At 39.2% G+C, this 10,561-nt stretch overlaps 1 long non-coding RNA gene across 2 annotated transcripts in view; it reads left to right on the plus strand.

The window, feature by feature from the left end:
• LOC134296739 (uncharacterized) overlaps nt 1–9,445 on the plus strand; it is a 33,324-nt gene extending 23,879 nt beyond the window's left edge. The window contains exon 3 of one of the 2 annotated variants that reach the window (XR_010003580.1): nt 9,269–9,445. This is a non-coding gene — a long non-coding RNA (uncharacterized LOC134296739). Of the gene's footprint in view, nt 1–7,695; nt 7,784–9,268 lie in introns of those variants that run through there. The other variant, XR_010003581.1, reaches the window with a different exon arrangement.
• Nucleotides 9,446–10,561: the final 1,116 nt, after the last annotated feature.

Consider the following 10,561-nt stretch of genomic DNA (forward strand, 5'->3'; position numbering starts at 1 on the left):
GCGCTCCATGCAGTCATGCCGGCCACATGACCTTAGAGGTGTCTACGGACAACGTCGGCTCTTCGGCTTAGAAATGGAGATGAGCACCAGGCCCCAGAGTCAGACATGACTGGACTTAACGTCAGGGGGAAACCTTTACCTTTACCTTTAGTATTGTATAGTATTTATACGTTGTCCATGTGTTGTGAAAGCTTGGGTTGTGTCCAGCTGCATAGTAGAAAGGGTTGGGCTGGATGGCCCCTAGGAGTCTCTCCAAACTCTTGGATTCTATGCTTCTATTATTATTATTATTATTATTATTATTATTATTATTATTATTATCATCATCATCTTCTTCATCATCATCATTATTATGTAGAGGCTGGATGGCCATCTGTTGGGAGTGCTTGGATTGTGTCCTCCATGGCAGAGTTGAGTTGGAGTGGATGGCCTTTAGGTGTGTCTCCTAACTGTCTGATGCTATGATTCGATGTGTGTTATTATTGTGCAGATATTGGATGGCCATCTGTCAGGAGTGGTTGGATTGTGTCCTCCTGCATGATATAAGGAAGTTGAACTGGATGATCCTTAGGGGTATCTGCTAACCTTAGGATTGTACAATATTCTTATTCTTATTGAGAGGCTGGGTGGCCATCTGTTGGGCGTGCTTGGATTGTGTCCTCCATGGCAGAATTGGGTTGTTCTGGATTACCACAGTAATTATTTCATATTACAGTAGAATCTCACTTATCCAACATTCGCTTATCCAAAGTTCTGGATTATCCAACGCAGTCTGCCTTTTAGTAGTCAATGTTTTGTAGTCAGTGTTTTAAATTCATTGTGATATTTTGGTGCTAAATTTGTAAATCCAGTAATTACAACATAGCATTACTGAGTATTGAACTACATTTTCTGTCAGATTTGTTGTATAACATGATATTTGGTGCTTAATTTGTATAATCATTACCTAATTTGATGTTTAATAGGCTTTTTCTGAATCTCTTCTTATTATCCAACATATTCACTTATCCAACGTTCTGCCGGCCTGTTTATGTTGGATAAGTGAGACTCTACTGTATATTTATAATCTTATATCTGCTTAGAACTGGATTATATGAGGCCCCTTCTACACAGCTGTATAAAATGCACACTGAAGTGAATTATCTGGCAGTGTGGACTCAAGATAATCCAGTTCAAAGCAGATAATATAAGATTATAAATGGGTAATATAGCTGTGTGGAAGGGCCTTGAGTCTACACTACCATTTAATCCAGTTAAAATCAGATAATCTATGGAAAATGCCTAAGTGAGGCCTAACTGTGCCTGTCTCGTGAGCTGAGTAGGTTGCTAGGAAACCAAGTGGGCGGAGCTTAGCACTCTAACTGGCAGCAATTGGATAAAAACAATTATTACTCTCTCTCTAATTAGGACTTTATTTTTCTTTTCTTTTTGTTGTATCAACCTAGTGCCGTGGATGATGGGTTGTGTTGTCAAATTTTGAGGTTGGGGGGCCTGTACTTTTGTTGTTTTGTCCACTGCCCTGATGCCATTACTCTTTTATATATATAGATATTATCTGCTTTGAACTGGATTATCTTGAGTCCACACTGCCAGATAATTCACTTCAGTGTGCATTTTATACAGCTGTGTAGAAGGGGCCTCATATAATCCAGTTCTAAGCAGATATAAGATTATAAATATACAGTAGAGTCTCACTTATCCAACATAAACAGGCCGGCAGAACGTTGGATAAGTGAATATGTTGGATAATAAGAAGAGATTCAGAAAAAGCCTATTAAACATCAAATTAGGTAATGATTATACAAATTAAGCACCAAATATCATGTTATACAACAAATCTGACAGAAAATGTAGTTCAATACTCAGTAATGCTATGTTGTAATTACTGGATTTACAAATTTAGCACCAAAATATCACAATGAATTTAAAACACTGACTACAAAACATTGACTACTAAAAGGCAGACTGCGTTGGATAATCCAGAACTTTGGATAAGCGAATGTTGGATAAGTGAGATTCTACTGTAATATGAAATAATTACTGTGGTAATCCAGAACAACCCAATTCTGCCATGGAGGACACAATCCAAGCACGCCCAACAGATGGCCACCCAGCCTCTCAATAATAATAAGAATAAGAATATTGTACAATCCTAAGGTTAGCAGATACCCCTAAGGATCATCCAGTTCAACTTCCTTATATCATGCAGGAGGACACAATCCAACCACTCCTGACAGATGGCCATCCAATATCTGCACAATAATAACACACATTGAATCATAGCATCAGACAGTTAGGAGACACACCTAAAGGCCATCCACTCCAACTCAACTCTGCCATGGAGGACACAATCCAAGCACTTCCAACAGATGGCCACCCAGCCTCTCAATACTAATACTACTACTAATAATAACAACATCATACAATCCTAAGGTTTGGAGTTACCCCTAAGGTTCATCCAGATCAACTTCCTTCTACCATGCAGGAGGACACAATCCAAGCTCTCCTGACAGATGGCCATCCAGCCTCTACATAATAATGATGATGAAGAAGATGATGATGATAATAATAATAATAATAATAATAATAAAAGCATAGAATCCAAGAGTTTGGAGAGACTCCTAGGGGCCATCCAGCCCAACCCTTTCTACTATGCAGCTGGACACAACCCAAGCTTTCACAACACATGGACAACACATAAATACTATACAATACTAAAGGTAAAGGTAAAGTTTTCCCCCTGACGTTAAGTCCAGTCATGTCTGACTCTGGGCCTGGTGCTCATCTCCATTTCTAAGCCGAAGAGCCGGCGTTGTCCGTAGACACCTCTAAGGCCATGTGGCCGGCATGACTGCATGGAGTGCCCTTACTTTCCCGCCGGAGCGGTACCTATTAATCTACTCACATTTGCATGTTTTTGAACTGTTAGGTTGGCAGGAGCTGGAGCTAACAGCAGCCGCTCACGCCGCTCCCGGGGTTTGAACCAGGGACCTTTTGGTCTCCAGCTCAGTGCTATAACGCACTTCGCCACCGGGGCTCCTTATACAATACTACACAGGGACATAGACCCCCTCTATCCTCACCACTTTCACAGTACACAAATAACCAAATGCATACTAAACATAAACCATACAACAGACATTCAATACCACCACTACCTCAACAAGTTCTCACCAACCCCACCAGACAACGCCACAGCAACGTGTGGCCGGGCACAGCTAGTCTCTTATATAAGTGTTCTGCACACTGTTGGACAGCTGCAAAAGCGACAGCAACAACCATTTATAGTTGAAGTCACATCTCTAATGTGAGAAGCTAATCATTTATTCACTAATCATACCACTCCTCCATGAAAAACAGTATCAGCAAAAGTGGAGCCATTGTATATTTGTTTGGAAAAGACCCCTGTGTGTCATATTGAATAATGACATCTCTTTTTTGTTATGCAATGCCATTAAGATGTTGGAATAGGCCTCCTTATTGATTATAAGGGAGGGCAGCCTAGATAACTCTTTTTTCAACTTCTGCACTGCAGCTGTGACAGGAAAACTGAAAATGGAGAAAATTATAAGCAAAGCATCTTAATTGGTCTCTTAAATCATGTCATTTGGTAATATATGTGTGTTTTTAAAAAAATTGTATCATAATACAAATGTAGTCCCTTATATTTGTAATTTACTTAACCTGATTAATATCCTAGTGAGACACTGCCCAGGGATTTTTGAAAAGTCAGGTATCTGAACTGTATAATTCACAAGTCCCACTGTAGCCCCAAGTTCCTCCAGATTTCCCTGAGCTCCCCATTGGAGAAAATAAATAAGTCTTCAAACGGAGAATCGCAACGTCCTTCAGTAATATGGACTTTGGAAACTGACTTTGGTAGCCTTCTGAGATTTACAAAACTGATATGAAAAAGTATGGGATAAGTTTCAATTCTTAAATTTTTGTCGGGGGCCATGCCCATGTATTGGATAGCAATTCAGAAGTACAAATTTAACAAATTTGATCTGACTTACGAGGACTCATGAAAAAATTGTGCACCCCTATTGTCTTCTTGTGATATGGCCAAAGTATTACAGTCTCACTTTAATTATCTTGATTTAATTTTAATCATCCTGTCTACTCCCACTCCTAATCTGCTTTGTAAGTGTAGACAGAAAAATATCAGAAAGTTGAAAAGGAAGAGAAGGTAATTTTATCTGGAAAATGTATATTTCTGTAGCCTGGGAGGATTATTGTTTATGCTACAACTCCCAGGATCCCATAGATCCCAAGGTCAGTGGCCTTGATGGTTAGAAATTCTGGGAGTGGTAGTTTAAAGCTGAGAACTACCAAGGTAGAAAAATAATACTTTGTGTTACTGGTGCCAAATATAATGCCCTTTCTATGGGAAACATTCAAGTATAGTAGGGAAGGAGCAGGCCTGAGTCACTGAGGTCTACTTTTAAATGCTTGGGCACATGTTATGCAAAGCTCTCCAACTATTATGCTTTAGGAGAAGGGTGTGACTTATTTCACTACTACTTGAAGGAATGTAGGGTTCCTTTTCCACATCAACCGCTGCAGTTGTTCTCCTGAAGCTTTGCAGATTTGTTACTTGGGACTATCTCTGTCCTGTTTGCCATTTTCATAACAATTTGCAAAGCTCGAAAAGTTACTTTAAAAATGCAATGCAGTCCTGTTACTTGTGGCAGTTTTTGGAAAAACAACCCATTGCCTTGACTGAAAAAATAATGCATTGAATGGTTTGTTTTCCATTTAGTGCCTTTCTGTTACTTCACTATAATATCCTGCTAAATTTATGTTTATATTAAATTTTAATTAATAAGAAAATGGCATAAAGTTTTAGTGAAAAGTTTCTAAAATGTTCATAAAATAATAATTGAAAGCAGCTGGAAATATTACTCATTACACCAATAATGTATTTTCACTCTTATTCACCACATTACTTTTTAAGGATTAGAATAATAGAGTCTACGATTTATATTTTCCTGGTAAGCTAGTAATGCATTCAGATGCAGCACTGATCTTCATATACAATCATAGAGTCAAATAATTTGAAGAGCCCACCGTCCAACCCCCTGCTTTGTAGGGATACACAGTCACAGCACTCCCAACATATAGAAATTCAACCTGTAGAGAAGGAGATTCAGTCACACTCTATGGCAGCATATCCTACAGCTCTTAGCATCAGAAACTTTTTCCTTATGTTCAGATAGAACTGTGGTGACCAGACTGCTTCACTATGAGACTCAAAGTGAAGCAGACTGGCTCTGAATAATTTTGAGATGGTGAACCACTTTTGAATGCACCAGTTTGAGACCTGAACCCGATCTGGGTCTGTACACAATCTTAATGGAGTGAAGAGGTGAGAGAGAAAACTATTACTGTTTTATAGTCTCTCGGAGGCGCAACTCAATAAATCCCTACCCAAGAGAATGCTCAGCTGGCATTCTTTCATTTTCTTCTACTATTCTCCCAAATAATTCCATTACTTAGTTTACACTATCTGTCTACTGAAATGAGCACTCTTTTCTCTTAGTTTTTTTTAAATTTAAGACTTCATTTTATTCAGTTTTATTCTCTTTGGTTATTTTACAGCATAGTCTTATGCAGACAGCAATGATTCAAAGATCCTTTCAGTTCCAACTAAGCTTTTCTCTAAACCTGTATGCTTGGCACATGGTTGAAGATCAGGGTTTTAAATCTGAACATTTAAAATGAACAGCGCCATTTTGGAAGGGCTGAAAGAAATGTATAACCATCTACATGGTTATTATAAAAGAATGCCCCAGTTTCAAAAATTCATGATAAACATTTTAGTAAATGCACATGTATGAAATCTATATCAATGTGAAGGGGAAGTCTTTGAGTTTTTTTTCCACACTCATATGTACCCCCCAAACAGGGTAGCTGCATGAGTGGTCACCACAAACAGAGCTAGCCAGTAGATGGGGATACCTCAACCAACAGTGTGGAAGGTGCTCAGGAAGTGTCTCCGCATACACCCACATCACCTGCAGTTTGTGCAAGCTCTCATGCGCAATGACTGCATTGTGTGACATGACTTCACCACTACTATGCAAGAGCGGATGGAAGATGATGGCTTTGCTGCAACACTCCTCTTTAGTGACAAGGCTACATTTCACCTTAGTGGTAAGGTGAATCGGTGTCATCGACCGCGACATGTTGCAATGTGTATGGCAGGAGCTGGACTAATGTTTAGATGTGTGGCGTATGACCGGCGGCAGCCAGATTGAACATCTTTGAGAGTGGAAAAAAAAACTTGAAGACTTCCCCTTCACATTGATGGAGGTTTCCTAAGTGTTCACTAAAATGTTTACCATGAATTTTTGAAATTGGGGCATTCTTTTGTAAAAGCCCTGTATGGTGATTTCTTTGTTAATAATGGCATTTGTTTTCTGTCCAATAAAGTACTCTGAGTGTCTGAAAACAAATTGTGATTAAAAACAATTTAAATATGAAGAGACTATATAAAGCTAGAAAATAAAAATGGGTTAAGTACAAGAATAAAGGATGAAATTGACATCAACCCTATCAGTAAGGTGCAAAGATTAAAATTGAAAGGTTTGGAATAAAGTAACTATTTAAAAGGAAGAAAAGAAGCCAGTTCTAGGATTGGGAAGATCCTGTTTTCACCCTTCCACTAAAATGTGAATCTCTGTTATCTATTCATTGTCTGTCAGTCTGACCTAAAATCCCAGGGTAGTTGTGAGGATAAACTGAAGAGGAGAATAGCCATGTTTACTACCTTGAACCTATTGCTTTGAGTGGTCAGATTTCCTTTGTCTTGGGTTGAATTTACACAGGCTAAATAATGCAATCTTACCTCAACCCCAGTCTGTTGGAACACTTGGTGGTTATTTCTTTTGAGTGTGAAAACATTTCTTTTTGATATCTGAGGGCTTTAAGGCAATTGAAAAAAATCAGTTTACTCTGATGTTTAGGGGAAGAGCTGAGTTTTAAAAATGTGTTTTAACCCCCCTCCCCAATTTGGGGTTGCAGTGGAATATTGTGGGATATTGGGGCCAGATTGGAGATTAGGTGGGCACTTAGTTCACCTGTTTGTTCTTGTAACAGAGGGGTAGCTCCCTTCTTTTTGGATAAAGGCACCCAGAAAAGGTGGTGATGTCTTTTGGAAGAGTGAGATTTAATGTCTGTATGCTTTCTAACATCAGCATTTCGCCTTTTCAAACTGACTTCAGTTTTGATTAAAATAGGTGTTTATAGCAGTAAATAGATTAAATCAGGGCATGGATAATACTCAACATTTCTGTTTGCCTGAAGGAGGCAGTTAATAGCACTCCACGGTTCCCACCATTATCGGTAATTAGCAGCTATTTTCTATTATTGCATTTTTGAGTACAGATCTAGCTCAATTTCACTTATAGGGTATTCTGGATGAAATGGATTATCTAGCTCTATTTCAGGTCTAGGATATTCTGGATTACATGGATTATCTAGATCCATTTCAGTCTGATTTCAGGCCTGTATATGGGACAGATATCATTTTGATCACCTTTGTAAATGACACCTTTGCTAAGAGCTAGATAGGGAGCATGTCCCTGTTGGTTCTGTTAGACCTCTCAGTGGCTTTAGATACCATCAAATATGGTATCCATCTGGACTATCTTTCTTGGATGGGAATTTGACACTGTTTTACTTCCTGAATAGGTGGACCCAGAAGGTGATGCTTGGGCACTCCTTGACTTTTTGACTCCTTGGCTTTTGGTTTGTATGGTCTTTCAGTGTTCAGTTCTGTTCCCCATGTTATTTTACATATCTAAAAAACTGCTGGAAGAGGTTGTCCAGAATTTTGGGGTTCGGTGTCATCAATATTCCTTTTCACCACAAACCAAGGAAGCTGTTTTGTCTTAAACCAGTGCCATTCATCAGTAATGGAATAGATGAGGCAGGAGAAATTGAAACTTAATCCTGACAAGGCAGAGGTGCTCTTGGTCATTCAGAAGGTAGATCATGCAATAAAAATTCTGCCAGTGCTGGATGGGGTTGCACTCTTCCTGAACATACAGAACCACAATTTGAATATTTTCCTGGATTCAAGTTTGAACCTGGAAGCTCAGGTTTCAGTGGTGACCAGGAGTGCATTTGCACAGTCAAGGCTTGTGTTCAAGCTACACCCCTTCGTTGAGGTGTTCGATTTGGCCATGGTTGGTAGTTAGACATGAGTTGGATTACTGCAACACAGCAGATGTGGGGATGCCTTTGAAGAGTATTTGGAAACTTTGGTTAGTCTAAAGCCAGGGCTACTGCCAGATTGCTACTTGGGGCTAGTTATAAGGAGCACACAACTCCTTTGCTGCTCTAATGGCAGTTGCTCTGGGTTGCTGTGGATTTTCCAGGCTGTATGGCCATGTTCCAGAAGCATTCTCTCTTGACATTTCACCCACATCTGTGGCAGGCATCCTCGGAGGTTGGGAGGCATATTGGAAAGTAGGCAAGGGAGGTTTATATATATGTGGAAGGTCCAGGATGGGAGAAAGAACTCTTGTCTGTTGGAGGCTATTGTGAATATTGCAACAGACAAGAGTTCTTTCTCCCATCCTGGACCTTCCACATATATATAAACCTCCCTTGCCTACTTTCCAATATGCCTCCCAACCTCCGAGGATGCCTGCCACAGATGTGGGCGAAATGTCAAGAGAGAATGCTTCTGGAACATGGCCATACAGCCTGGAAAACCCACAGCAACCCAGAGCAACTATGGAGAAGTCTACATAGGGACCACCAAACACAGCGCCGAAACACGAATCAAGGAACATGAAAGGCGCTACAGACTAACTCAACCAGAGAAGTCAGCCATAGCAGAGCACTTGATGGACACAGCATATTATTTGAGAACACAGAAATGCTGGACCACTCTGACAACCATTGTGTCAGACTATACAGAGAAGCCATTGAAATCCATAGGCCGGGGAGGCCCTTCTCTCTCTCCAACTACTCTCACTTGTACTTCTGGTAGGAACATTAGAGGGCATTTTCAGAGGCTGTCCCCAAGCTCTGGAACTCCCTCGCCAGAGAGGTTAGACCTGGCATTCTCCCTACTCTCTTCCTATAGCATGTGGAAGCCTTTCTGTTCAACAGGTCTTTGAGAAAGGAGCCATCCAACTTTAAAAAGTGTGGTGTCCTGTTTCTTATCTTTGTCATAAAGCTTTTAAAAATAGTTTATGTTTCAATTGATTTTTTTAGCTTATGAATTTCAACTGGTTTTTAAAATTTTGTTAAGGATTGTCTTTGGTCCCAAACTATGAAAAAGGCAAGAAATATAAAACCTGCAATTCTGGAATATGCAGAAAAAAAGAAAGAAAGAAAGAAAGAAAGAAAGAAAGAAAGAGAAAGAGAAAGAGAAAGAGAAAGAGAAAGAGAAAGAGAAAGAGAAAGAGAAAGAGAAAAAGAGAAAGAATGCAAGCTGTAAAGAAAGATGCTGCTGCTGCTGACTGGAGATAAGATTGGATACAAATATAACCAATGATAAAATAGTCAAAATAAATGAAGTTTGCATGTATCTTTGTAAATACCATGACATAAAACCTCCTCAAGGACATAATTTGCAAAGGGAAAAATGCATTTACTCAGTGCGTGAGCAAAGTCGCCTTATTTACAGTTGTTGCACATCTATGACTCATCCTGAAGAATGAAAAGACAAAACACAGCAGGGGGTGGAATTGCTGAAATAGATGGTAATGACGAATATTCTTTTTGCACATGCCATGACACTTTGTATTATTTTAATTAATAAGCAATATAATAAGCCAAAAACCAAGTGCTTCTTGGCTGGTTCTATTTCTAGTGCAACGAACACAAAACAGACAGCATTGTTCTTGTAGCAAATGTAGTTTGATTAAAAAACAACAACAAATACTGCAATCTGGTCTGGTTAAAACTGCTGTCTTATCAACGTGCAATTAAACATTTGCCTTTTCATGCTGCATATTGCAATATAGCTAGTTCTTGTGAGGGCTTGTTGCAGTCTCCCATTTCTACTAATGATCAAGACAAGATTTACCCAAGATATTTCCTGCCCTGGAATAACAAATATCCCATTCCATTCATGTATTTTGGCACAGGGGAAAGGACATTTTTCAATCATCAGTCATCTAGAAAAGCAATAATAACAATTAAAATAAGTAACAATGAGCTGTCCTTTCATGACACCCAGATCTACTGCAGGACTGTAACTACCGGAGGGTGTAAAATGACAGCCCCTTTCTTTCCAAATAAGAATCCTTTTATGCTGCAGTAAACTATACTTTAGTCCACAAATTTGTACTATTGCAATAACTGAAAACTTCATGCCAAAACCCTGCAACATCAGTGTAACTACAGGATCTCTGTTGTTGCAATTATGTGTGTCTACACTGTAAAATTAATGTGGTTTGATATCACTTTAATTGCCATGGTTTGATGCTATGGAATCATCGGTGCTGTCATTTTACAAGGTTTTTTTAGTCTTCTTTGCCAAAGAATGCTGGTGTCTCACTAAACTACAAATCCCAGGATTCCATGTCATTAAGTCATG

Source organism: Anolis carolinensis, chromosome 2 (assembly GCF_035594765.1).
Source record: "Anolis carolinensis isolate JA03-04 chromosome 2, rAnoCar3.1.pri, whole genome shotgun sequence".
Taxonomy (NCBI): Eukaryota; Metazoa; Chordata; class Lepidosauria; order Squamata; family Dactyloidae; genus Anolis; species Anolis carolinensis.